Genomic DNA, 27,807 nt, shown 5'->3' with positions numbered 1-27,807 from the left:
GTAGAAATCATTCTTTAAAGGCATCCATGAAGAAGGAAGTTATCAGTTCGGTGTAACCCAGGAACTTCTGTCTACTTTCTTCTGAGAGGATATCCCTAACTAACTTAGAGTGCTATCAAATTTGGTTTTACTTTCTGTCCTGTGATTGTAGAGACCAATTTTTCCAGAACAGCAGGTGTCTTTGCTGCCTCCTCCTGCCTCAGGGACTCCTCACGAAAGTCCCCTCAGGAGGATCTATGGTCCTTACTTCTGTGGAGGCAGAAAGAGAGGGGGATGCATCAGACTTCCATTCCCTTTGTCATTCTGTCCCAGTTAGCCTTCATGAGAAGAGCTCCCCAGAATGCAAAGTTCTGCCTGGAAGGCCCGGGGAAATCTCTAAGTGGAATTAAAACAAAAAAGTACTAAGATTAAAGTTCTACGTAACTTGACTCTGACTGCACAGCACTGTAGAAAACCCCTTAGACTTCAGCTTTAGGATGGTGTGTGACGATGGGGGTGCTTCTCCACAGCAAAACCGACTCTCCTGGCTGCACGTCAGTCCTCACTTAGCCCTCCTCCCCTCCCCCTCTTTCAATTCTGCGGCCTCACTCCTTTCCTGAAAGCCCAAGATCTCTTTTGTACATTAATCTCCCCTTTCCTTCAGGCTTCAAACAGGGGATGGGCTCCAATCCGTAAGCGAAATCAAGCAAAACTCCCTTTCTAGCTTGTTCTCCTTACTGTCAAGAAGTCTTGGCCTGTCATTTCTCTTACTACCACTCCTACTCAGAAGCAGGACCCCAACAATCAGGAATTCCCCCTTAGAGGAAACGTATGCTGCATCCATTCTAAAGAAAGAATGGTTTCCTAATCAACACGCCCTGGCCTCTCCCCTTTTAAATTCATTTGCTCTTGTTTAGAGCTGAAGAGAATTGTTATCTCCACAAACAAATAATTGAAAACATGTAATGACTGCTTTTTGCTGCATTGGTATCCCATTAGTTTCTGTAGAAATATTTTGCTTAATGTAAAGATGTCCTTTAACAGAAATAGAGAAGACTAACAAATATTTACTCAGCTAAGTTCTTGACAATCTTGGATAGTTTATCCAATACTGTGAAGAATAAAGTATTTTCACTGGATGGAAATTCCTGCTAAACCGACCGGGAGTTCTCTGGCTGTGTGGTGGGGTAGATGGTAGATGGGAGTGAATCGGGAGTTAAGGAGAGACGGGAAGGTAGAAATAGAGATTGTAGTCAGCACAGATCACATATGGCCATGACAAGGAGGAAAGCGAACTGTTGTCAGATGGTGAAATCTCAATTCTGGGAGGATTTTAAAATTTTAATAGAAGTCACTAGATTAAATATAAATGAATAGAAGAATAAAATTCATAGGGACAGATGATGACATACAAAGAGGGCATAATAAGTAGACCAGAGAAACTGGAAATCAAGAGGGTAAGGAAAGAGACTAGGATTCAGGGCAAAAGTGAAAGATTTCCTGGATAGGAAGAGGGACACAATCTTGATGAAAGTGTGTGTAAAATTGAAGGTGGCAGGTGCTGCAGAGGTAGGTTTGGATGATGTGTGCCAGGAGTTGGAAGGTTTTTTTGTTTTATGTATTTTATTTACTTTAGTGAAATATGATGAAATGGCAAGCGCTCAGAATGGATAAAATTAGAAAATGTTGTTGTAGATGTTATTCAAGAAAGCCAATTAGAAAACTGATAAAATACTATAATGGACTGAGCGTTTATGCCTTGCACACCTCGCTCCCCACCCCCCGCCCCATTCATGTGTTGAAACCTAATGCCCAGTGTGATGGTGTTAGGAGGTGACTAGGTCATGAAGGCAGAGTTCTCATGAATGGAATTAGTGTTCTTATAAAAGAGACCCCAGAGAGAAACCTTGTCCCTTCTGACATGTGAGGTTTGAGTGAAAAGGTAGCCATCAACGTGCAAACAGGCCCTTGCTGGACTCTGAACCTGCTGGTGCCATGATCTTGAACTTCAAATCCAGCTTCTGGAACTTTGAGAAATAAATGTTTATAGTTTATAAGCCATTCAGTTTATGGTAATTTTGGTATAGCATCCCGAACAGACTAAGATAGATACTAAAGGGTTACTAAAGGCCACATTGAGATTGGTGACCATGAAGTTTCAGGTTTTAACAGAATATCTGTCTGTTTGTGTGAGATTCTACAGCAGCCTGCAGCTACCCTATGCAATGCAGAGCGGAGAAAAATGTATTAACTGTTAATGCTAGTGCAGGAGTGAATTTGCCTTGTGCCAACGACTAAATATACTCCCTACCTTAACACATTTTTCTGTAATCTAACATATTTATATTATACAATGTAATACATGACCTTTTTAAAAAAATTTATTATTTTAACATCTTTATTGGAGTGTAATTGCTTTACATTGTTGTGTTAGTTTCTGCTGTATAACAAAGTGAATCACCTGTATGTATGCATATATCCCCATATCTCCTCCCTCTTGCGTCTCCCTCCCACCCTCCCTATCCCACCCCACTAGGTGGTCACAAAGCACCGAGCTGATCTCCCTGTGCTCTGTGGCTGCTTCCCACTAGCTATCTATTTTATATTTGGTAGTGTATATATGTCCATGCTACTGTCTCACTTCATCCCAGCTTACCCTTCCCTGTCCCCGTGTCCTCAAGTCCATTCTTTACGTCTGTGTCTTTATTCCTGTCCTGCCCCTAGGTTCTTCAGAACCATTTTTTTTTTTTTTTTAGATTCCATATATATGTGTTAGCATACTGTATTTGTTTTTCTCTTTCTGACTTACTTCACTCTGTATGACAGTCTCTAGGCCCATCTACCCACTACAAATAACTCAATTTCGTTTCTCTTTATGGCTGAGTGATATTCCATTGTATATATGTGCCACACCTTCTTTATCCATTCATCTGTCGATGGACACTTAGGTTGCTTCCATGTCCTGGCTATTGTAAATAGTGTTGCAATGAACATTGTGGTACATGACTCTTTTTGAATTATGGTTTTCTCAGGGTATATGCCCAGTAATGGGATTGCTGGGTCATATGGTAGTTCTATTTGTAGTTTTTTAAGGAACGTCCATACAGTTCTCCATAGTGGCTGTATCAATTTCCATTCCCACCAACAGTGCAAGAGGGTTCTCTTTTCGCCACACCCTCTCCAGTATTTATTGTTTGTAGATTTTTTGATGATGGCCATTCTGACTGGTGTGAGGGGATACCTCACTGTAGTTTTGATTTGCATTTCTCTAATGATTAGTGATGTTGAGCATCCTTTTATGTGTTTGTTGGCAATCTGTGTATCTTCTTTGGAGAAATGTCTGTTTAGGTCTTCTGCCCATTTTTGGATTGGGTTGTTTGTGTTTTTGATATTGAGCTGCATGTATAATTTAAAGATTAATCTTTTGTCAGCTGCTTACTTTACAAATATTTTCTCCCATTCTGAGGGTTGTCTTGACCTTTTAAAAAATGGTAAAATATGTCTGCTTTATCGCACATCTCTGAGACTTAACACTGACAGCATTCTCTTTGCCACCTCTTTATGACTAAGTGCCTACCTTTGTGGTTTCTGAGCATATACTTTGCATACTTTTATTATAGGACTTATCATTACACATTAAAATTATCTCTTTTATTTGCTTCACTTTCTATTAGATAGTTCATTTCTTAGTCAGGAACCTCTTCTTCCAATTTTGTATTCTTAGTACAGAGCACTGGGCCTAAGCTTTTAAGAAATGCTTGTTCAACAGAAGTGAATGAGTCTGTGCTCTATAATTGAAATACCTAAATCAGAAACTCTTAAAAGAGTTTATCCAAGCTTCTATATTTAAAACTTACTTATTGCCAATTATTTGACTAAAAATAATTTTAAGTAGTGTTTTTATTGTGATATTGCAATGCATATGGGCATATATTCTGGCAAATAAAACATTTATTCTCTGCTATCATAATTTTTATTTCTGAACATAAGTATAAACTATTATAAATAATGTAGCAATTGCTACCATAATATCAGCCCCATTGACAATGTAAAACTATTGTAAGTCTGAAGTAGTGTTTGCAGATATATATGAATTTATTTTAACCTAGTTGTGAAAATGCAAACTATCTTGTCCTAATTCTGACAAGAAGTCTATGTTTCTATTTAGGGTGGAAATTGTATATATTGCCAGCAAAGCAAGTAAGATACTGTCTGCTGAATGCAACTACATGCAAATAATACTGATTGACTCACATTCTCTAAAATTAGTACAGAAACTCTCTGTATTTTTTTCATAATATTTTACTGTTCTTTTTTTAAAAAATATATGCATGGCAGCAATGACTGGGGGATACTGATAAACAGATTCATTTGTTGAAAGGCAGAGGAAATAATGAAGTGAAACAGTTCTTATATTCAGGTGAATTTTCATAAGAGTTATATATACCTCTGGCACTGAGCCCCAATGTGGTTTTTTCTCTTCCTGCTTCTGTTTTTCATAGGTTCCTATCTAAAAATATTGCTTTAAAGGCAGCATATTTATTTTATATTTTGAGAAGAATAATTATTTTTATATATTCCACCTCCTGTGGGATCTTCTTAAACAGAGAAATTTTGACTGTGGATGACCTATTAGGATCATTTCTCAGGAAAAGAATAATTTTAGGTAGTCAGAAAATGGAAGTTATGCATCCCTTCCCTGGAGCAGACTTCATAGCTTCTACATTAACAGGAGGAAGGAAACTGCAGCTGCACCCTCAGGCTAGCTGTCACAGTTTTTTTAATGTCATGATCTGGAAGTTCAGAAGGGTCATCTGAGAATGGTTCTTGGGCTAATCCTAAGAAATGGCTAGACGATGTATAAAAATTGATGCTGTGGCTGATATGTTATAGCCTCTCTGTCACAGGATTTTGGAGCTGCTTGGAGAAGTTAGAAGAGAATGTTTCTGAATGTTCACTACAAGCAATTTCAGTATTTAAGAATGGAAAGGTGTTTGTGTTAGGCCCTTTCCTTATCTGCTCTGGGTGTAAACACATATGGTAATCCAAAGAGGAGTAGGATTATACGTTTAGATGTTTTAAAAAATATATTATGGTCTGAATATTTTTATTTCTTTGTACATTTTCCTAATGAGATTGATTTGTACTGTTATATCTTGTGACTTCTTATTTTTTCCTTAATTCATAACGACTTTACTATTACCTATAATATTATAGGATAAACTATTTGAGGGAAAACTCGTTTCAATTTATTTTCAGGTAAGGCAAGTTTTTAAAATTAAAAAAAATTTTTCAGAATATTTGAGAGTACCCCAAACTCTTGAGTATATTAAAAACTCAATTGTCAGAAAGCTTGATAAATTCAATTTTTTACACTTGAAACTACAAGATGCCATCGTTGATTTGTTATAAAATGGTAGAGTAAGAACAGTGACACTTAGCAAAATTTTAAATATAATGTGTACATGTTTTTTCAAAATGCTCACTATTACTTAATTGACAATAGGATAGGAGATTAGGGGGGAAAGTATGATTTGGGCTTGTTACTGTTTTCTTTGGTGATTTCGCTCAGAGATTTTAACCTGGTTTGGAAATAAAAGTTCTTAAAGAAAAAAAAAGTTCTATAATTATTTTCTAAAAGATTTCTTCTCAAGGAGTTAGATCCTAAAACATTCACTGTGAAACATATTTTAACAAACCAGAAGACTTCTTATAAAAGAATGGAAGAATGTTTTTCCAATATCTTTGTTTAAAGTTGGGTATTTGTAGGAAAAAATAGTTGCTCGTATTGAAAAGTTTATTAAGAGACAAAAGCATAATTTAAAATAAATGTCAAGTGTAACTCTTATAAAAGAATAAGAGTAAGGAAAATGAGTTATTTGAAGCACTTAAGTATTAGAATTTTACGTAAGTTATTTGTAATTCTCATTAGAATGCTTTAAGTATAATTTGTTGTTTTCCAAAAGAATAAGCAAAGAAATATTGTTCAATTATTTGCCCATTTTCACATAGGTGAAGGATGTATGAGAGCTGAGATTTCAACCCCCAAATGTTGAGCTTCCAGGTCAATTCCACTGCACATATATTTTTTCTTGACTCCAAATGGAAACTTTTCTGACTGAGTCATTTATAAACAGCAGATTCCAAACAAATAATTTGTTATATAATTTTTGTAGAAAACCTAAAAATATAGTAAGATAATTATGTCACCTGTAATCATAACATCCCTGTTTTAGTGTCTTATCTGCATTCTGTGCAGCATGGTTTGTTTATGTTGCGTGTGTGAGTGTGTTTCTGGGCATACGTGACTGGGTAACATCATCTTTGTACATAGTCGAAATGTGTTATCTGTTCCTTCCCTTGTGATACCATTGAATTGTGTTCAATTGTAATAGAAGAAATTTTCATTTATAGAAGTTCATTCTTAATTCTTCCATAAAGAAAGCAATTATTCTTCAGTTTGGATTTTTATCAGTTGAGTTTTGTGAGAATGAAGGACAAGAGCACATCCATTATCAAAACTAGGAAATCAATTCTTGCAATTATTTTTTCTTCTTGTTCTTCAGTAGACTGGTTAATTTTTAATGATTCTATTTTACTCATTTCACCTGTTATATAATAAATCATTTATCAGGTTTTCATAAAAAGAATGTTTCTCAAACTTTACTAATCCTTTTTTTTTTTTAAATAACAACATGGACTCCTCTTCTGGGTAAAGTTGGTCATTGCCTTAATCAGGATTCTACCTTATATAATAGCTGCTCAATTGGTCAAAAAATAAGTTAATATTTATCTCATTTTCCTTCACATGCCAAAACTGAGTATAGAAATATTGCAAGAAAAAAGTATCATTGTTTAGAAAGAACAGTAATATGAAAGAAAAATATTCTATATTAAGTACTTTTGCTTTAAAGTAAAATTTAAACATTGCTTGTGAATTTATTCTGTGTGCTCTGTGCCTTTAAAAATTATTTTGTATATACATATCAAGATCATGTAAATTATACCTTACAACCAAACTCTGTAATCTCCATACAGTAAAACTGGAAAGGTCAGAATATTATTTAATGTTTTACAGTTTATGTAAAAATAAACTGAATTTTCCCACTTGGCCTTGACAGGTAATATGGTGATGACAAAAGCTTCTACACTCTTCCTTAACTCACACTGTAATCTGACATTACCTTCAGTTCCTAATTTGCCTTTTAGTTTGCTAACACTTTCAGAACTACTGGTACATAAAGCTCTTATTCACACCGGGCTTCTATCATTACCAAAACCGTTCTGCCTCTCTACTCACTTACCAAAGAAAATCTGTCCTACATATAATAGCAACGCAGTTAATGAAATAATTGGTTTAAAATGTTGTACTCTGATGGTGTACATTATAAAGACTTTTGCAGGCACTATAGCTTTTAGGAATATCATTTTGGATGTCATTTGTGAAGTGCACTGTTATTTAGAATGAATTGCATGACAAATTTAATGCATTTGGTATTTCTCCTTGACACCAGCACTATACATACCTTTTCCCTCATAATTTTTGGTATTGAAAAATCTTCCATTCTTCTTTTTTTTTAACCTGTAGAACCTAAATTATTATTTTTTTTCACACACACACACACTGTATTTTATTGTTACAAGAGATAAATAAACTGACACCAAGCATTGTAAATGGATGACCACAACAAAAGCAACAATGATTGCAATTAGCAAACATGAAACACACTCATACTATGTCATAATATTGACACTCAGTCCAGGAATCCTCCACTGTAACAGCTCCTTTACTTTGCAGTGAAAAATGATTTGTATATTTTTTGCCTCTGAGTCCTTGTGGAATTTTTTTTTTTATTCAAACAGAGAGTCACAAAAATTATAATCATCCTCATCAGTTCACTCAGTCCCATGTAATTAATTTTTTTTATCTTGATCTTTTGTTAGCACTTTTATGAATTCATCAGTTTTCCATTAGAGTTCTGAAAATGCTTATTCACTCAGTTCAGCAGTATAGTCAGTTACCAGAAACCTGTACTTGTCAGTCTTTTCCATGAATTCCTTGAAGATGAAACTTTTTATAGGAACATTTTTGCGAAAGCATCAGAGTACACCCAGAACTGTCTGTAAGTGACAAAAGACTTAAAAATGACCACAGTTAAAGATTTGATGAAAATTCATAATAATGCAATTGACAAGGAAATTTAGTTATTTCTGAGATATACATTTTAAAGTAATAACTAGAATTATGACTTATAACATTATACCAGAAACATATAAGATTTTTAGAAATTTCATGTAATGTCTGAAACATTTATATAAACATATTTCCATACAAATAACCCAAAGAAAGTTTAGTATTGTTTTTTGTTTGCTTTTTTATACTGCAGATTCTTATTCATCGTCAATTTTATACACATCAGTGTATATGTGTCAATCCCAATTGCCCAATTCAGCACACAACCATCCCCACCCCACCACAGTTTTCCCCCCTTGGTGTCCGTATGGTTTGGTCTCTACGTATGTGTCTCAACTTCTGCCCTGCAAACCGGTTCATCTGTACCATTTTTCTAGGTTACACGTACATGAGTTAATATAGGATATTTATTTTTCGCTTTCTGACTTACTTCACTCTGTATGACAGTCTCTAGATCCATCCACGTCTCAACAAATGACTCAATTTCGTTCCTTTCTGTGACTGAGTAATATTCCATTGTATATATGTACCACAACTTCTTTATCCATTCGTCTGTCAATGGGCATTTAGGTTGCTTCCATGACCTGGCTATTGTAAATAGTGCTGCAATGAACATTGGGGTGCATGTGGCTTTTTGAATTATGGTTTTCTCTGGGTATATGCCCAGTAGTGGGATTGCTGGGTCATATGGTAATTCTATCTTTAGTTTTTTAAGGAACCGCCATACTGTTCTCCATAGTGGCTGTATCAATTTACATTCCTACCAACAGTGCAAGAGGGTTCCCTTTTCTCCACACCCTCTCCAGCATTTGTTGTTTGTAGATTGTCTGATGATGCCCATTCTAACTGGTGTGAGGTGATACCTCATTGTAGTTTTGATTTGCATTTCTCTAATAATTAGTGATGTTGAGCAGATTTTCATGTGCCTCTTGGCCATCTGTATGTCTTCTGTGGAGAAATGTCTATTTAGGTCTTTTGCCCATTTTCGGATTAGGTTGTTTGTTTCTTTAATATTGAGCTGAATGAGCTGTTTATATATTTTGGAGATTAATCCTTTGTCCGTTGATTCATTTGCGAATATTTTCTCCCATTCTGAGGGTTGTCTTTTGGTCTTGTTTATGGTTTCCTTTGCTGTGCAAAAGCTTTGAAGTTTCATTAGGTCCCATTTGTTTATTTTTGTTTTTATTTCCATTACTCTAGGAGGTGGATCAAAAAAGATATTGCTGTGATTTATGTCAAAGAGTGTCCTTCCTATGTTTTCCTCTAAGAGTTTTATAGTGTCTGGTCTTACATTTAGGTCTCAAATCTATTTTGAGTTTATTTTTGTATATGGTGTTAGGGAGGGTTCTAATTTCATTCTTTTACATGTAGCTGTCCAGTTTTCCCAGCACCACTTATTGAAGAGACTGTCTTTTCTCCATTGTATATTCTTGTCTCCTTTGTCATAGATTAGTTGACCATATGTGCATGGGTCTCTCTCTGGGCTTTCTATCTTGTTCCATTCTTCTTCCTTTCTTCTTATGTAGAACAGCCATATGACACTGTGAAAAGAGCCTAAGCATTGGATGGAGAGCAAGTGGCTTGGTAAGAGGAAGCCCTTGTTTTACAGTCTCAGTTCTTTCACTTCCGGGCAGAGTTTGTAACACCAGCTACCGGCAGTGCTCACTGGAGCATCAGATATATTCATGGAAATTTGTTCCATGCAGCATGATTTGTTTAATTTGATCTTACTCTATGTAATGTTCTATTTCTTTTCATATTTGTTCTATAAGGGGGAAAAAGGCAATTTACGTTATGCTTATGCATCGAGTTGGCAGCTTGAACACTTTTGCAATTAGGAAATCTTTGGTATAAAATTTTAAGAATTACTACAGGAGAAATTAAACAGACTTTGGAGTCCAGTCTTAATTCTACCAGTTAGTGGTTGTTTGTCCTCTGACAGGTCACTTAACCTTCTGAATTTCAGTTTAATCCATGCATAAAATTGGCATTATTATAATATTAATTCATTTAGGTGAAGTAAAGTTTGTATAGTTGAAATACGTAAAGTTTCCAGGGTGTTAACCAGGCACAGGGTACAATAAAAGAATTACTATGTCCCCTTCCTCTTAATTATCAGGACACCTGAAGTGGGTCAATGTCATAATTAATGTCATCTTAGTATATATGTGTATGACTGCATGCAGCTAGAGCAATGCCAGAAACATAGTGGTTGCTTAAAAATGTCTTTCATTTATTGGTTAGCAGCTGATAATTAGTTGATACATACCTGGACAGTGGCTAAATGTGGGATCTGAACCAGTCCATTAAGGAAGGAAAGAGTATTTAATCATAGATATTATTTAGAATTGTTGGCACCTGGTATACCCACTTTTATTCTATTTCATCATGGTTTATGAATTCTGTACAGAGGATATAATTACCACCACCCGCTTATTGAATTCCCTTCTTGATACATTGTGGGGTTTTTTGTTTGTTTTTGGGTTTTTTTGTGGTACGCGGGCGTCTCACTGTTGTGGCCTCTCCCATTGAGGAGCACAGGCTCCGGACGCGCAGACTCAGCAGCCATGGCTCACGGGCCCAGCTGCTCCGCAGCATGTGGGATCTTCCCGGACCGGGGCATGAACCTGTGTCCCCTGCATCAGCAGGAGGACTCTCAACCACTGCGCCACCAGGGAAGACCCTTGATACACTGTTGACTGAACTGGTTGGTTGTTTTTTGCTGTTGTCCAATCAGACTTGGTTACTTCCCATGTCTTTCTGGTTAGTGCCTATTACTGATGGTTGATGCCAATTTGCTGCCCTGGGGTCAAATATTGTTAATATAATTCCTGGGTATTAAGAAACTAGATATTAAGTGAATTATAAGGGTATTGAGGAATCTAGTTAATTCCTACACATCTTCCAAAATCTTTTAAGATGCTATATTTCTGATTCAGTTGAATATATATTTAATATAAGTAGATTTATAACTGTAAGCAAGAATCACAGGATTAAAAGAGTCTTATCAAAGACCTTGATTTTTCAAAAACAGGCTAATCCTTACCATGTTTCAACTTTTACCAACATCCAGACTATTAAAAATACTTTAAGGTGAATCTTTAGACAGAAGATAAAAATGACTTTGATATGCTAGCACAGACATTTCTTTCTTTCAGCTACTTCAAAGCTGCTGTTTTCCATTTCTTCAAGATTTTCAAAGAAAAAGCCTTGACTCTCTTTGTCCACTTCTGAACCTCCTATTCACTATTCAACCCACTGCAGTCTGGCTTCAGTCTGGCTTCCGTTCTCAGCACTCAGTTAAGAGTGCTATTATGATGAAGGTCACCAAGGAGTTCCCAATTCCCAAACCTAATGAATATTACTTCGTTTGACACTATTGAATCACTATTCCATTCATTTCTATGTTTCCTTATTCTTATTCTCACCTTCTTTGTATGAGCATATTTCTCTCTTCTCACATTCTTTATATTTGTTGTTTTACAGAATTCCCTAGACCCACTGCTCTTCTCACTTCAAAAATTCACCTATTCTTATGGCATCAATGACCTTGTACATGTTGATTCTTAAACTTGTTATTTTAAGATCAGACCTTGAGGACAACACTTGAGGTTGAGATTTGTGTATATAACCATGAGTTAGCTTTTCTTCACCTTTCCATCTAGCTATCCTACAGGTCTCTCAAATTGAACAAACTCCAAAACTGAATCAGTTGCGTCTATGCTTAAACAATTCTGTATTTTCTGAGTTTGTACTACAACTATCCATCTATTTTCAAATCCTAAGAAAGTGGTTGATGTTTTAAATCATCTTTCACTTATATGCAATGAATAATCTATTCCTAAATCCCCTTAATTTTCATTTCTATTTTAGCTGTTCAAGGTCAAGTCTTCCCTCTCTATAATTAGATATAACTATTATGGAAATATTCTAGGTGGTTCTCCTGTTTTTGGTCTTATCTCATTACATCCATTCTCCAGAGTCAACATAAAGTACTATAAGCCAAATATGAACGTGTGATTTCATGTAAATGTTCAGGCACATTTTTATAGCCTGCCTAAAAATACAGTCACAGTATTATATTTCTAATCTCCCATTTTGCCTACCTATAGAGAATATTCTTCTTGTATGGTGTCTACTCCATTGACAAATTAAAAAACAAATGCAAAAACAAAACCCTGGTACTTACTGAGTCCAAGGAGTCAGTGGTTTTATTAGGTCCAGTTGATAAAACTTGAAGATATGACCATTCAGCAATCAGGCTTCATTCTCTTCTTCCATTGTTGCTTTTACTACCACACAACCTTGCTATTGCAAATGGGCAATTTCTCTTTGATGTTCTTCCTTATATGTTGATATGACCAATAGACATTGCTGCTAAAGTTTCAACTTTGGTTTCTTGGAACAAAAAAGATTTCTCTCTCCCCAGTGGTAATCTAAACCATACTTGATACAATGTCTGTGTATACCCATATATAAATATGACATCCTTATTAACAAATTTTCTTATATGGGGTATTTATTGTAAAATGTTTTTGTTTTTAAAATTTTCGTAAATACCTTTGGGAATATAATATCTTTGTTCTGTGAATATTCCCTTGGAATAAATTTTCTCCACTGAAGCTGCAAGAATATTTCCAAGATTTTTATAAAAATAGTCAATTTTGTATATGATTATAAAAGCTTATATTCATTTCAACAGTTCACGGGAGTGCCAATTTCTCATATGTTTAACAAGATCGCATTAGCAGTTTTAATGGCAAAATAATATCTCACATTTTAATTTTATGATTCCTTATCATCAGTACCTCATGCTTCTTTCCCCACATGTGATATTTAGAAGGTCTCATTGGATGTCCCAAATGAACTGACAAAGCATTTTTTCCACTGTTTACCAAATTCCATCTTCCCTAATCTGGTCCCTCTGGTAGTTTATTATTGAGATTTCTGATGTTCAAATGACACCACAGCTATTGTTATATGCCAAAGGAGTGATTTCTGTTTGCTCATCTTAAAGATGCTGATATCCACTAAGAATTCTTTTGTTTTCTGCCACATTTAAAGCTTCATGTTGTGTTATGCACAAATAAGGAAATCAATTCTATTTCTTTCTAAACTTAATTTTATTATTATATACTATTGTAATTCTGTCCACCTCTGAGATATTTTCCCTTGTGTTCTGACTCTCCTGTCTCTGAGCAACAGTGCTTTACTTGTTCAAAATGACCCGCAAGCAACCTCCCTCTAAGGCCACTTAGAAACGTTCAAACCATCTAAATTCTAGACCACGTCAGCCTGTAACAACTCTATTAAGCAGTGGACTTTCCCACCCCCACTGGACAATTGTGGCTGTTATAACATATTATGAGGCCAGTTATCTAAATATACCAGAAATCAGGTGCACTGTGGAATCCTTCAAACTGATACATTGATGTCATCAACTCTGTATATTTAAGCCAGAGTATAAGAGAACCAAAAGTAAAGAAAAAGAATCCTTTCATTCCATGGTAAACTCTTTTGATTCAGGGGTTTTTACATAGGTCAGTGATGTCCACAGTCCACCTGAATTTATATGGAACATTTTTTGAATTGCATATTTTTCCCTAGCTTTTACAAAAGCCATGAGAATTCTGTGACTCAGAATTATGTTTAATAATAAAACCACACAGAGGCAGCCTTCAGTAGCACTTCTACCTTTCTGGTTACAAGACGACAGAAGCCATGTGAGGAGAGAGAGATTACCTATGCCAAAGAGTTTATAGCAAAATCTTAGCTCTGTGTTTGTTTGTTTTGTTTTGTGGCTACTTTTTGTCCTTGTATGCAGTGATGAATTAAGATAAAATGATTGGGGTTTTTTCAGTTAAAAAAAACATGCTGAGAGTAAAGTCTTCTCTCTTTGATACTACCAAGCAATTTTTAATTGAAAAGTTTTACCTTTTTTCGAAAACAGTAGGGAATCAACTTTGATTGACCTTTCTGATGAGGACATTATTGAAAATTCCTATCATCTGATCTTTTTTTCCCTATCTACTTCTCACTGACCTTTATTGAATAATTCTGAATTAGATTTCAATTTCCTTTGGTCTTTGTGATATTTACTATTGAAATACCATTTGCTTTGTGGATCGTTGTTAAGAGGTTCCTTTATGCAAATAGCATTACTATAAATGAAGCACAGATACATGGTCTTCTCTGCTTCTCTTCTCTTTGTATCCTGTTAGCCAAATTTCTTTTCCACATATATACTCTAACTCTGAAATACACTGACTTTTATTATTAACAATGAATATCTTAATGTATTTACTATAACAAGTAATGATCTATTTTAATAGATGACTTTAAGATAAGCTAATGCTGACAAGATAAAAAATCAATTTAATAAACAAAAGCTTACATTTTTTTTTTTTTCCAGGGAGAATTATTTTTCAGTGTAATGCAACTTAACAAAGATATTTTGAACACCTAGTGTCTACAAGGCCCTGTGCTAGGTACAGGAGAGATAGAGAAAAAAGCAGCCAATAGACAATTTCTACACTCAAGTTTTAGAGAAAATTACATTAGTGTATTAGTTAGGACATAGAGTCTAGGTTGCTGTAGAATCATTTTTGTGTTTCTCAGTCATAGCAATGAGATAGACTGGTGGTGCAGGTTAGGCAGGCCGATTCGTTCCACAAGATCATCCAGGGTTCAGGGCTCTTGTCTCTTGCCTCTCTTCTCCCTCAACTATTGACCTTATCTGAATAGTCAAAGCTGGTTGGCCAGCACCAAGTCCAAGTCCTAGACCACAGGAAGGAGAACCAAAGGCTAACTTTATAAGGGAAAAGCCTATCCTTAAAACAATTGGCAAGGACTTTATTACACATCCAAATCTAGATACAAAAGGGATAGACAGTGATCCTGTCTGTGTAGGCATGTGCTAGAGTAAAACTTAGGGAGTACTAATGATTAAAGGAGGTAAGATTGGACACTGTAGGATTATTATATTATATATATGCTTTTATACAAATAAAACATACAACACATGAATGTGCTATAAGAGAGAAATGCAAATATAAGAGCGTGAGCCATTACTTTTGGACGTGGGTAGATGGGAATATTTCATGCATGCTTTTTAAACTGGGTCTTAATATTTGATTTGAACTTCAGTATGTATAAATAAATGGAAGGGGCTTTCAAACAGGGATCAATATGGTCAAAGGTTTGAGGCTGTGTGGGAAATACTAGGTAAGAGAGTGTAATCTAGTTTGTTAAGTAGAATGAAATTTTGAGATTTGAACCGAGAATGTTTGCATAGAATATAGGGATTTACTCTCTAGAGAATAAAAAGCTAGGTTCTATGCATAAATATATTTATTTACTTTAGAGGTATATTTCTGGAGTAATATGTCTAGAAAAGGAAGATAATAGCAAAATCACTTAGAATGCCAAAACACTACTGACAGATAATCAGTACTTGAAACAGTGATGTTAGAAAGCAGATTTAATATTTTGATTTGTGATTTTATTTTTTTTACTAGTACCAGATTTTTAAATAATTTAATGTAATCTTGAAAATGCCTACAATTATTAACACTCTAAGTTGTTAACAACATGATTCTCTCTTGATTCTTTTGCTTTATACAATTCCAAAAGAAATTATATTTTTAGATATACTAATAAGGAAGATATCCTACATTGCCTTATGGTTAATTTTTTATGCTACTATAATTTACTTAGAGTTATTCATATATTCAGCTTCTTGCCAATGCTTCCAATATTATTCTTCTTGGTATTTGCAGTAGTCAGCACATAACAAACAAAATAGATATCAGTGTTAAACACATAACAATGACCAATGACTTGACTTCCAAATATTATGCTTATTACACAGAATAAGCATACAATCAGAAAAGGAAGCCAATTATTATATACTCCTAAAACATCAACTCAGAATGCCAACACTGATTTCACAATAGTGACTTTGAAAGAATCTGTCAAATACTATTGGAAAAACAATAGTTAAATCACTAGTTTTTGCTAGTTTTCCTCTACATTCTTCAGGATATGATATATATTTCCTTTTTTCACTACTGTCATGGGGGAATTAAAGTAAGGAGTAGCATGATATTTGGCTACTTTCAAGTTGTGTTTTTGTAATTGCAGTTATCTATTGTTTTATTATGAGCCACCCCAAAATATAGTGGCTTAAAATCAAAACACTTGTCTTTCTCACAGATCTGCAATTTGGGCTGGGCTTATGGGAGCAGCTCATCTCTGTTCTTTGTGTTGTCAGCTAGGGATGGATTGACTACAGCTGAAGGATCCAGCTTAAGGTAGCTGGCAAGTTAATGCAAGCTATCAAGTGGTAGCCTCAGTTCTTGTTCATGTGGGCCTCTTCACTAACTGCTTGGGCATTTTCCAAGACCAAATGTTCTAAGAGGCAGAAAGTGGAGGCCAATCTCTGAAGAACTAGTTCAGGAAACTGGCATAGCATCACTTATGCCAAAATCTATCAGTAAAAGCAGTCTCAGAGCCCACACTGATTCAAAAGAGGGCACCCCCAGTGGTCTGCTCGTAAACTGACTCTCAAAAAAAGTGTCCTGATTTGTAGTGTTTACCAATTTCTATGGTGTAAATATCCTCACTCCAGCAGAATTAGAGCTGCCAAATTGCACCACTGAACCCAGAGTTAGAAAGAGATGAGCAAAAGCTATTCTTGTGAGCTAGTGCAAGCACATCCAGCACCCCACTTTATACACCCAACGTTGTAATGGCAGTTAATGTGTGGCCACATTCAACCGGCCACACGCTGGGAATATCAATAACTTGTGAATTCCTTCATTTGCAAGATAGGAATGATGGCTGCACTTGCCTCACAGATTTGTGTTAGGCACAAGATAAGTTGTAAATGAAGCACTTTGAAATTTAATGGGTAACAACTTCATTCTTAGAAGCTATCCTGAAATTATGTCCTTAATAATGATGATGATGTTTCTCTAGAAGATAACATGTGTTACTTCACTATCTGATTTTTCATACTAAAATGATATAATGAACATTGTACAACTGTTTTATTTGCTATATAGCTCACATACTGGTGAAAATAGTGTATTTTATTTACAGACAGTTCTAAAAACCATATATTGTTTCGAATATAGGAACTCTATTTGTATCTGAATAAACCTCCAGATTTTAGTCCCCTCTTTTAAATATTGGGAAGAGGCCCAGAATCTACGTCTCCTAATTTGCATAGCAGAGTTTTTTCCACTTAAATACACTGATAAAACTGGCCTTTTGATTTAAAAGAATAGGGGCAACGAGAAAACATTTTATTTCAGTGTGGTATAAAAAAAAGGAAAATCTTTTTTCTACAGACTGATAATATTACAATTCACATTTCATGTGCTGAAAATTCAGGTTGGCTATTAATATTAACCCTGCTTCACACACAGCACTTTGTTCTAAAGTTAAGCAAGTATTTAAAAAGCGTATTTCAGTATATTTTATGTTGTGTTAAATCCACCATCACATAGGAACTTTTGAAACAGGGGTTTCTCATAAAATGTTTATTAAAATATAGCATCCTCATTTAAATCTGAGCTTTCAAGAAAAATCCATTTTGTAAATTACATTTCATAAATATATTTCTAACATTGCTTACAGAGTCATTTCAGTAGAGATTTTTGTTATTAATTTCATTTGCATTTCTTCATCTCAAAGAGTATTTTATCGACTCTTTCAAAATTAAAGACTAACCTAGAATGCTGGTACTTGAAATTAGACTACCTTGCCTAGATTTTAAAGAATGAATTATTATGCTATGATTTTTTTTGTCAGTCACCTGTCTATGTGGCAAGTGTTCTGCGATTTAATCATTCTGTTTAAAGTGTAAAACTCTTTATGTTATTTATAGGATATGACCTAATGTGTCATTCATAGAAAAAACATCAGAATTTAATTTAGAGGTAAAGGTCTAAAAGTTAAAGAAAACTATAGAAATGCTTAGTGACTGAGATATTTTCTCTCATTGAATTGAATTATATATTAATATTTTTGCCGCTAGATCATTGATTTAAGCATACAGACTTTCTGTTCTGTAAGTTAAAAATTTAGGAAATTGTAGCATCTTTAAACATTGACTAGAAATATATTTTTCTCCACTACATTTTAAAGCTACTCTGAATGACAATATGCCATAAAACAATTACATATGAATGAACCTTATGTGTATGTATCACCATGGATTGATCTCAAAAACAATGTGAATGACAAAAACATGCTTCACAATGATATACAGAGTATGATATAATTTCTGTACAAGTCCATCAACACAAACATTTACATATTATTGAATGCCTATTTATTCAATTCATCCAGGAACTAGTTGTCTTACCATATTAGCGGGCCAGGGACTGTTCAAAGATCTAAAAATTCAGAGAAAATTCCTGACTGCAGTTATAGGAGACAGTAAATAAGCAAGTGTTATCCATAAAATATGTTGTACTTTTTAGGTTGATAACTACAGTGGAGAAAACAAAGATGGGAAGAGAGAGAGACTGTGTGTGTTGGGGGTGGGGAATATTATTGCATTTTAAGATGGGGCCTCCCTGGGAGCTATAATTTGGGAAAAGACATAATAGGAGTGAAACACTGAGACATACAGATATCTGAAGGAAGTGTATTCCAGGCAAGGGGCCTAAGGAGGCAACATGTCTACTATGATGGAAGAAAAGCAAAAGGGTAAAGAATCTGGAGCTGAGAAAATGAGGGGTAATGTAGCAGGAGATGCGACCAAAGAGGTAACTGGAATATATCCAAGAGGGTTGTCTTGGGCTTGGGTCAAACTCTGAGACTAGACATACCCATGTGTTATTTATTATGGAAATGCTCCCAGAAGAACCTGATAAAAGAATGGTATAATCAAGAAAGGAAGGGGAAGGAGCAAAGCAAGACTATGATTTCAGTCTGAGTCCTAGACTCAGTCTGATCCCTCAGGGGAGTTCTAGAGTACAAATTACCCTCAGATCCAATCCCAACTGCAGGCAACGTAGCTGGTGTTCAGATCCCAGCTCAAGTTAGCCCTTAAGCCAAAGGCTGCTTGAGAGAATGTAAATTCCCAGGGACTCTGAGCTCTCTGCGGGCAAAGTGGCTACAGCTGTTCAGGAAGTCCTCAGAAGAGACTTGAAATCCTGTTCTATTAGAAGTAGAGAGTGGAAGGCAAGCAAAACATCCAGAATGTACCTACAGGGTTGAAGGTTGTGTAGAACTTTGTCAACCTTGTAAAGGATTCAAGACTTACTCTAAGCAAGGTGAGAAGCCATTGGAGGATTTTGAGCTGAGGTGACGTGATCTGTCCATTGTTCTAAAAAGAATGGACTATAATAGAAAGTCAAGGGCAGGAGCAGAGATAATAGCTGGGAAGTTATAGCTGTATTTCCTTTGATTTATTTTGGCGTCTTGGACCAGAGTGGTAACAGCAGAAGTATTGAGAAATGTTTGGATTCCCGTTAATTGTAGTTATCTTTACATTCAAAAAGAGTTATGGGGGCTTCCCTGGTGGCGCAGTGGTTGAGAGTCCGCCTGCCGATGCAAGGGACACGGGTTCGTGCCCCGGTCCGCGAAGATCCCACATGCCGTGGAGCGGCTGGGCCCGTGAGCCATGGCCGCTGAGCCTGCGCGTCTGGAGCCTGTGCTCCGCAACGGGAGAGGCCACAACAGTGAGAGGCCCGCGTACCGCAAAAAAAAAAAAAAAAAAAAAAAAAAAGAGTTATGGAATGTGAGAGAAAAAGAAAAAAGTCAAGGAGAGAACTCTTAAGAGGTTTGGCCTAACCTACTAGAATAGAAAGAAGGAATTTGTAAGCTAGTATGGTGTAAAAAAAAAAGAATATTTTCTTTTTATGGTGGGAGAACATATCAAGTGCTCAGTTTCTGTTGAATGTCTAATAGCTATTTCTAAATTAAATGAAGTGGAGATAATCAAATAGGCCTTTAGAGAAGCAAGACAAATTTGGAGGAGAGACTCTGGCTGCAGATGTAAATTTGTAACTCTTCAGGGTTTGGAAATAAGAACATGAAATTCCTGAGAATGTGGTTTTATATAGTAAGTATAGATCTAATAGCAAGAAAGAAAAAAAAAAGATACTGGAAACAAAGGGAGAAATGCTGGAGCAATGACTTGAGGCAGCACTGAGGACATGGAATTGAATGCATACGTGAAAATGGTGGATCTAGATAGGCGTCTGGCAATTCATCAATGGTGATATAAGAGAATATAAGGTATAGTGCGTGGACACGTTTGGGGGTAGGTACAATTATGGGAATTTGCGGATATTCTCTTCTCTATTCTTCTAGTCTGTCAGCAAAATATAAAGCCAGGGGCAGTAGTTGAGTGTAAATATAGGCAGGAAATGTTGAACATTTGAAGTCAGAAAAACATTTAAATGTCATATTTCACACTGGGAGAATGGACGGATTAGAGAAATAGAACGTGATTGTGGAATAACAGCATTCAATTGAAATCTTTGATCATGAATTTAAATTGGAAGACGCAAAAAGGTTAGTTATCCTTTAACTAAGCAACATATTCAGCATGTTGGTAGGTTTGTTCTGGCCAGGGTTGTAGTTTAGCCAATTGAGTATGAAAAAATAAGAGAGTTGAAAGGGAATGAGGGTGTTTTCGAGCGATTACAGTGATTAAATATGGAATTTAATCAGGTTATGGGGGAAAAAGAAGACTTAAGGGTATTTTGAGACAGGAAAAAGATGAAAGTATTGATTGTAGATTATGGTGGGTTAGCAAGAGTGATGTAATTGGAGTACCACACACACACTTAGTGAGCTAGAAAACAGAAGGTATTAATCAGATAGTGACATACTTGAAAGTTAGGTTAATTTAAGGAGGAGGTAGCTGTTACTGATTATGAAAAGATCTCGAGAATAGACGTATGATGGAGTGTCTGAAGTTGAGTGGTATATAAGATTGACTCTTGAACGGATCAAGGAAATTAGAGGCAATAAACATGTAAGTGCCAAGACAGCAAAAACTGTTTTATAGGCTGCTGGATGTGCATACATGTCTAAATCATTGTCAGGCACATATTAGACACTAGAAAAATATTTATTGGGTAAATTAATATAATGAATGATAAAAATGTTAACATACCAACTTGAAGTACATTCAATTGCTTCAGATTTGATTCTATAATGGTGTCTTAGTTCATGTGGGCAGACTGGGTGGCTTATAAACAACAGAAATTCCTCACAGTCCTGGAGGCTGGAAGGCTGAGATCAGGGTGCCAGCAGCATCGTTGGGTGGGGGACTTCTTCAAGGTCTTGGTACAAGGTGCAAAGGAACTCTCTGGAGCCTCTTTTTAGGCCATTAATCTCATACATGAGGACTCCACCCTCTAGACTTAATCACCTCCCAAAGGCCCCACCTCCTAATACCACCACATTGGGCATAGATTTCAACATACACATTTTGGGGGGATACAAACACTAAGACCCTAGCAAATGGGAAGCAAAGGAATAAAAAGCTGGCATGTTAACTTTATCAGTGATGTTTCCTTACTCATATCTTAGAAAAAAGCAAATATACTATTTTGTCATAATTCTTGTGTGAGATACATATATGTTATTATTTTCTGAACATTTTTATACAAAAAAATGAATGCAATTTAAAAAACACAAAGGAAATGGAATGCAACACATAAAACAGTGATCATTTACTTTTGCACATACAAGTGGTAGAGAACTATATTTCTATAACAAGACAAAGTTTGGTTTTTATAAAATAAAGCATAATGATTAATGTTGAAATGTAGCAATGAAAATTTAGAACCTGAAGACTGAAAGAATTCACATTCCAAATGAGGACTTTTCCCAGAGTAACTGCAGAATAATATCAAAAACTGAGGGAACAGGCACTGTAAGAAGAACTGAATTAATTAGCCAGTCAGTCAAGTATTTAAAGTAGTTTCATTCTCAAAATGTAGCAGAAAAATCTGAAGAGATTTTTAAAAAAGATAAATTGAAAAATAATTTAATGATCAACTAAAGGGACTAAAGTCAAATATATTCTGGAAAGAACTCTGCTAAACTGCCAAACAATAAGTAATTTACAGATTATCTTAAAACTGTCAAGGTGGGTTGGAGGGAAGGGTTAATGAAAAACTTTAATTCATTCTATAGTACTACGATGAGAATTATACTCAATCCAGACAAGTATAACAAAAAGGAAAAGGACGAACTTTAAACAAATGTTGCTTTTGTACATGAAAGCATGCATTTTTATATCACAAATTCAATATCATTAAATAAAACCCAGCTTTCACCAGGGGAAACAGCAGTGGTTTCAAATAATTGAAAATTGAGTCTACCACGTGACCCCTCTGAGCTACTCATGAAAACAAATAAATAAGCAAGAAAGGGGTCCATGTATTAGCTGAAGTGACTGGTTCTAAGTATAAAAGAGAAAATGTGATGCTACTAGAAAAGAAGGTATAAGGAGGAGAATGGCTTTCTGGGGCTCCTGTGGATACTCCAATGTCCTGTGCTTAATGTCCATAGGAAATCACATCAACCCGATATAGTCAGGATGTCTAAGGACCCAAACACTTTCGAAATAAAGGTTTTTCTCATTCAACCAGGCAAGAAACTACAACCAGCTGAGGCAATTGCCGAGGACAAAGGGAATACAGAATGGTAGTGGGAAAAGGGAGTAAAAAATACCAATGGTGACCTCATGACTAATTGCTGAATTGAGGTCTTAATAGTTATGATTGTTTGATCCTTATTTCAATAAGGGATGCATTGTGTATAGTTTAAGCATTTTCCTCCCCCTTTCCCGTTCTCTTATCAACAAATATATGTCAATAATACCTAACCTTATATTTCAATATTTAGGTTATAGAACATTAAAGAGAAAGTGGTTCATCCCAAATAGGAATGAGTATCAGACAAAGACAAATGTAAGGACTTTGTAAATTTTCTTAGGAAGATGGTTAGTGTGTTTTCAGTTGTACAAGGGGCAATTGAATCACGTTAGGAAGAAGCATGATTTTAGAACTTATCTGTGGTTAATAGGGATGCATGTGGATTCCAAGTTATCAAGAGATGAGCCTTGATAACCTTCTACTGTGTCAAATTAGTAGCTCAGAATTTCTTTCCCTCTATGTTCTGGGCTAAGGTTGGCCATAAGAGAAAATTATGTGTAAAATTTAGAAAGTGGGAGTGAACAACAGCTAGATGGAGGCTCAGGGGGTCAGCGTAGGATAAGACAAATTAGTGCTCATACATGGTGTCTTGAATCTGCTGATTCACCTTGTTGATGTGAAGCAGTAACTGGGCTTCCACATCCTCCACTTTTTGCTAGATCTCCTTCTCCTGCTCCTTTGGGCCAGGTATGTATTCATACCCTCGACAAATAACACTAGCCTCTTCTGCAAGTCATCCATGTCATTGAAGTTGGATAATTGGAGATGTTGAAAGGTTAACATGGTTTCCAGCTCATCCTCATAGGTTCCAGTTCATTCTTACAAGTTCTAGTGTGCACTTGCTCTCCCTCACGCTATGTCCATATTTCTTATGTACACTTGCCCTCTTCACTTCCAATCCAGCACCAGACACAGAAGCAGCAGCTGTAGTTGAACTGTTTAACCACTCCCACAATTGCACAAACAAATCTTTATAACAATTTGTTATAAATCGTTATTAGTGGCCAATCTCTAATTCATCTCTGACTGGTACAAATACCTACAAAATTGAGCACACATCCTCAAACTTCTCTTTTCTAGGGAATCTATTTGGTTTAAATATGTAATTTAAAGAATCTCTCTAAGAATGTTCCATATTGTTTAGTCATTTTGACATATTATATAATAAGAAAATATTTTTAGCAAAGCATTTTATTTTAAATATTTTGCCTGTTTAACCAAAGGTTACGATATTTAATCTACATTATATTAGAAAAAAATTGATCCATGAATTTAAAAATGTATCTTGGTAGGTTTAGAGACAAAATATACCCTGCTTGGTATTTACCAGGAGTTTAAGATAACTAAAACTTGATAAACTTTCATTATGAAAACAATTACCACAACTTTATTCTAAATGATTAATTCTTAAAGCCTTCACTTATACTCTTTTAAATCAAACCTTTATTAATAACAAATGTTGCTTGAAAGGGTATGCATTTTCAAGCCCTTTGTATTTTGTGGTGGTTTGAGTTGTATCACTTCAAAACTGCAAACTCTGTGTTTTTAAATTAGCAGATAGATACCTGAAGTACTGTTTTTGCAGGCTTTGCACAGGCCCCTGTCTACTACTTTGATATAGTCTATACATAGTCTGTATACATCCTGTATTCTGAGCTGGTAAAATACATTGGAACTAACATATTAAATATTTTATGTGCTTTTACAAGTGCAAAGTGCAAAAACACATACATTAGGCTCATTGATGACTCTAAAGTGGATTGACATTTTGTGATAATGCCTAAACCTTTTGACTCTTGTATAAAGAACATAGCCTCCCTTCACTTTTGCCTTAACTTGGAGGTGGCATGTTTAAATTTTCACATATACTTAAAGAGTTCATCTGATCTTGTTTCCTACTGTGTAGTTTTATTTAAATCTTAGTAATTTTTATGCTGTAGCCTTTAATGATGTTTGTGACTAAGAGTAAAGCCAAATTAAAATTGAAAACCCTTCAAAATACTTACAAATGAAATGGGTTGATGTCTAGGATTTGCTTCAAAATAATGTGAGGTAGGAGAAAGGAGCGTAGATGAAGAAAGGAGTGTAGATGAAGAAGAAAGGAGTGTAGATGAAACAATATCAGTCAACTTTTGATAAAGGTAGAAACCTCTTCATGAGGTCACTTGTGGTAGGCCCTTATATAGCTTCAGGATGGGGGCTGGTTATCAGAAAGAGCAACCACATGATTAGTGGGTTGGAACTTTGAGCTAGCATAAATTCCAGGGAGAGGAGGGTGGCTAGAGTTTAAGTTCAAATACATGGCCAGTGATTTAATCAGTCATGCCTACATGATGAAATCCCAAATAATTCTCTGTACACCTGAACCAATAGAACTTCCTAACTGGTAAACAACATTGATGTGCCAGGAGGGTAACACTTCCTGATTCCTGAGGAGAAGGCACAGAAGCTCTGTGTTCCCTCCCTGAATCCATCCTACGTGTATCCTGTGTAATAAAATATAATTTAAGTATAGCACTTTCCTGTATGCTGTGAATCATCCTAAGAAGATTCACAAATAATCAAACCTGAGGAGATCTATCATGGGAACCCCCATCTTTGTAGCTAAGTTTTCAGAAGAGGGATAGCCTAAGGATACCCCCAGGACTTGCAGCTGACATCTGAAGCGAGAGCAGTCTTACGGAGAACTTTTCCCTTGACCTGTGAGTTCTAACTCAGGTGGTTAGTGTCAGAATTTAACTGTAGTGTACCCAGTTGGTCAGACCAGTTGGAGTAAACATAATTGTCTTTTGAATAAAGTTTACATTTATTTTGACACAAATTTTCCTTTTATATAGCTTTTTATTTTCCCATCTGTCCCTATTCTCTAATTCAAATTGGTGTCATAGAAACACCAAAATGAGTATATTTCCTAACATACATAGCACTTATCTTCATGTGAATGCTCATGGCACTCCCTTTGTCTAGAATGTCTTTCTTATAGCACATAAATATCATCCAGCATGATCGAGTGATTCTTTTATACTCAGTTTAGTAATCATTTCTGCAGGGTGTTTTCCCAACTACTATCCACCAACCTCTTCCCACTCCAATACCCATAACCACTGCTTAAAAAAACTTGAAGTACTTCTTTTTAGTATTTTTATCAAACCTTGTGTTTATCTCTATTATTGTACTTGTACATCATTTCATAATGCTCATGTATCTGTTTTCCACAGGATGCTGTTAGCACCTCAAGAATATGACTCTATTTTGCTGTTTTGTTTTTGTTTTTATCCCCAGGACCTAGCTCAATGGTTGCAACAAAGTATGGGCAATAAATATTTGTTGTGGGAATTATTTGAATGAAGTGAATACATTTGTGTATGTCTTTCATAATGTGCTTTTGTTGTTCTCTAGATCTAGGCTTATTATGGGATTTATTCTATGGAAGTTATTTTGTAATTAACTTTAAATAAGCTTTTCTGTTGGGGAGCACTGTTAACCTTGTAACTTTTTCTATAAATTTCCTTCATGTTCAAATTAATCTATTCCATTTGCTTTGCGCACTTTTTCCTCTCTCAATTTGAAATGTCCTTGTACGTTTTCATAGAAATATTTTGTAATTACATTGTGATTTGGACATCTGAAATCTAAATAATAACGATATTAATTTTGAAAACATGTCATACTGACCTAACGTTAGATCTTAAGCTTGAGGATTATACAAATATTTATCACTCAAGGTTATCAACTGTTGAGTAGTGAAATCCTTGATTATTCTATTAGACTGCGTCTTCATTACGCTGATTTGATTATTTTTTCCTATCGTGTATGTAGAGCAGACTTCCTTTGGTCCAACAAACATTAAGACTGTGCCTCTATAACATCGCTTATTTAGATGATGATTGAAATTTCAATTACTCTAGATGCATGATCTGTGTGTAATTAAAAGACTGAAACAAGAAATTTGCTTTTTTTCCCTTAAAATTGCAGCTGAAACTATGTAGGCGCCTGGACTCCCACTGTAAGATAGTTGAGAATGATTATCGGAATCTTCCAGGAGAAAAATTTCCGTAAGTACTCTTGTCATCAAAAAATTTTCAAATCTTATATACAGAGAATGGAAAATAATACATTTATATCTATATATACCATTTTATTTTCTCCTAAGCTATTTCTTTGTAATTATGTAGAGGTGGATTAAATTTGTTTATGTTTGAGATTCTCCCTTCCATCCAAGTTACTATGTCCATTTGTAGGCATTGTTACGGTTGAAAAGTTAAAAATAATATCTATAATTTCTATCTTAAGAGTTTGACATTACCATTAGAAAAGGAAGTAAAAGTCAAATCTTTCAGCAGCTGCAAAAAACATGCCCTGCTCAGGACCCTGAACAAATGCTATCACTCAACAATATTTCTGAATGAATAAACATATACATGGGGTGAGAATCACTCCATATTACTGAAAACTGCCTGGAAATTAACACCAGATCCATTCCATTTATCTATTTCCATATACGTCATCCTAGATTAAAACATTTTCATATAATTTTCTACTATATTCCAGAAAACGTCATCCCGTTTCTCTGATTTTAAAGTCCCAACCACCTTAAATATTGAGCTCAAGTCGCATCTCCTTATTGATGCCTCTGGCTTAAAATTAATTTCCCTTTTCTTTCGTACTAGTGCACAGTGTATCACAAATTAGTACTTTCTTGCCCTCTAACTTTAATCTGTGTAAACTGTGCCCATCTAGTTAGATAAAAAGCTCTTTCAGATCACCAAGAAGGTCTTAGTTTTCTGTGCTATTTCCCTCTTTCAACAAACAACCCAGAAAATATAGTGCCAAACACTGAGTGGATGTACTATACGTAATGACTGATTGATTAGAAGAATGACTATACTTTCTACTCAATGTGACCTTTTCTAAGAAGCCTTCCAAAATGAAAAGAAAGCC

The 27,807-nt window shown here is 35.4% G+C and overlaps 1 long non-coding RNA gene across 1 annotated transcript in view; it reads left to right on the top strand.

Annotated features, from left to right (window-relative positions):
* Positions 1-26,908, top strand: part of LOC137211333 (uncharacterized) — a 94,269-nt gene extending 67,361 nt beyond the window's left edge. Inside the window, exon 3 of the long non-coding RNA XR_010937033.1 lies at positions 26,842-26,908. This is a non-coding gene — a long non-coding RNA (uncharacterized lncRNA). The remainder of the gene's footprint in view (positions 1-26,841) is intronic.
* Positions 26,909-27,807: the final 899 nt, after the last annotated feature.

Source organism: Pseudorca crassidens, chromosome 18, assembly GCF_039906515.1.
Source record: "Pseudorca crassidens isolate mPseCra1 chromosome 18, mPseCra1.hap1, whole genome shotgun sequence".
Lineage (NCBI taxonomy): Eukaryota > Metazoa > Chordata > Mammalia > Artiodactyla > Delphinidae > Pseudorca > Pseudorca crassidens.
The sequence above is the reverse complement of the archived record's forward strand: the minus strand, read 5'-3'. Positions and strand labels throughout refer to the sequence as shown.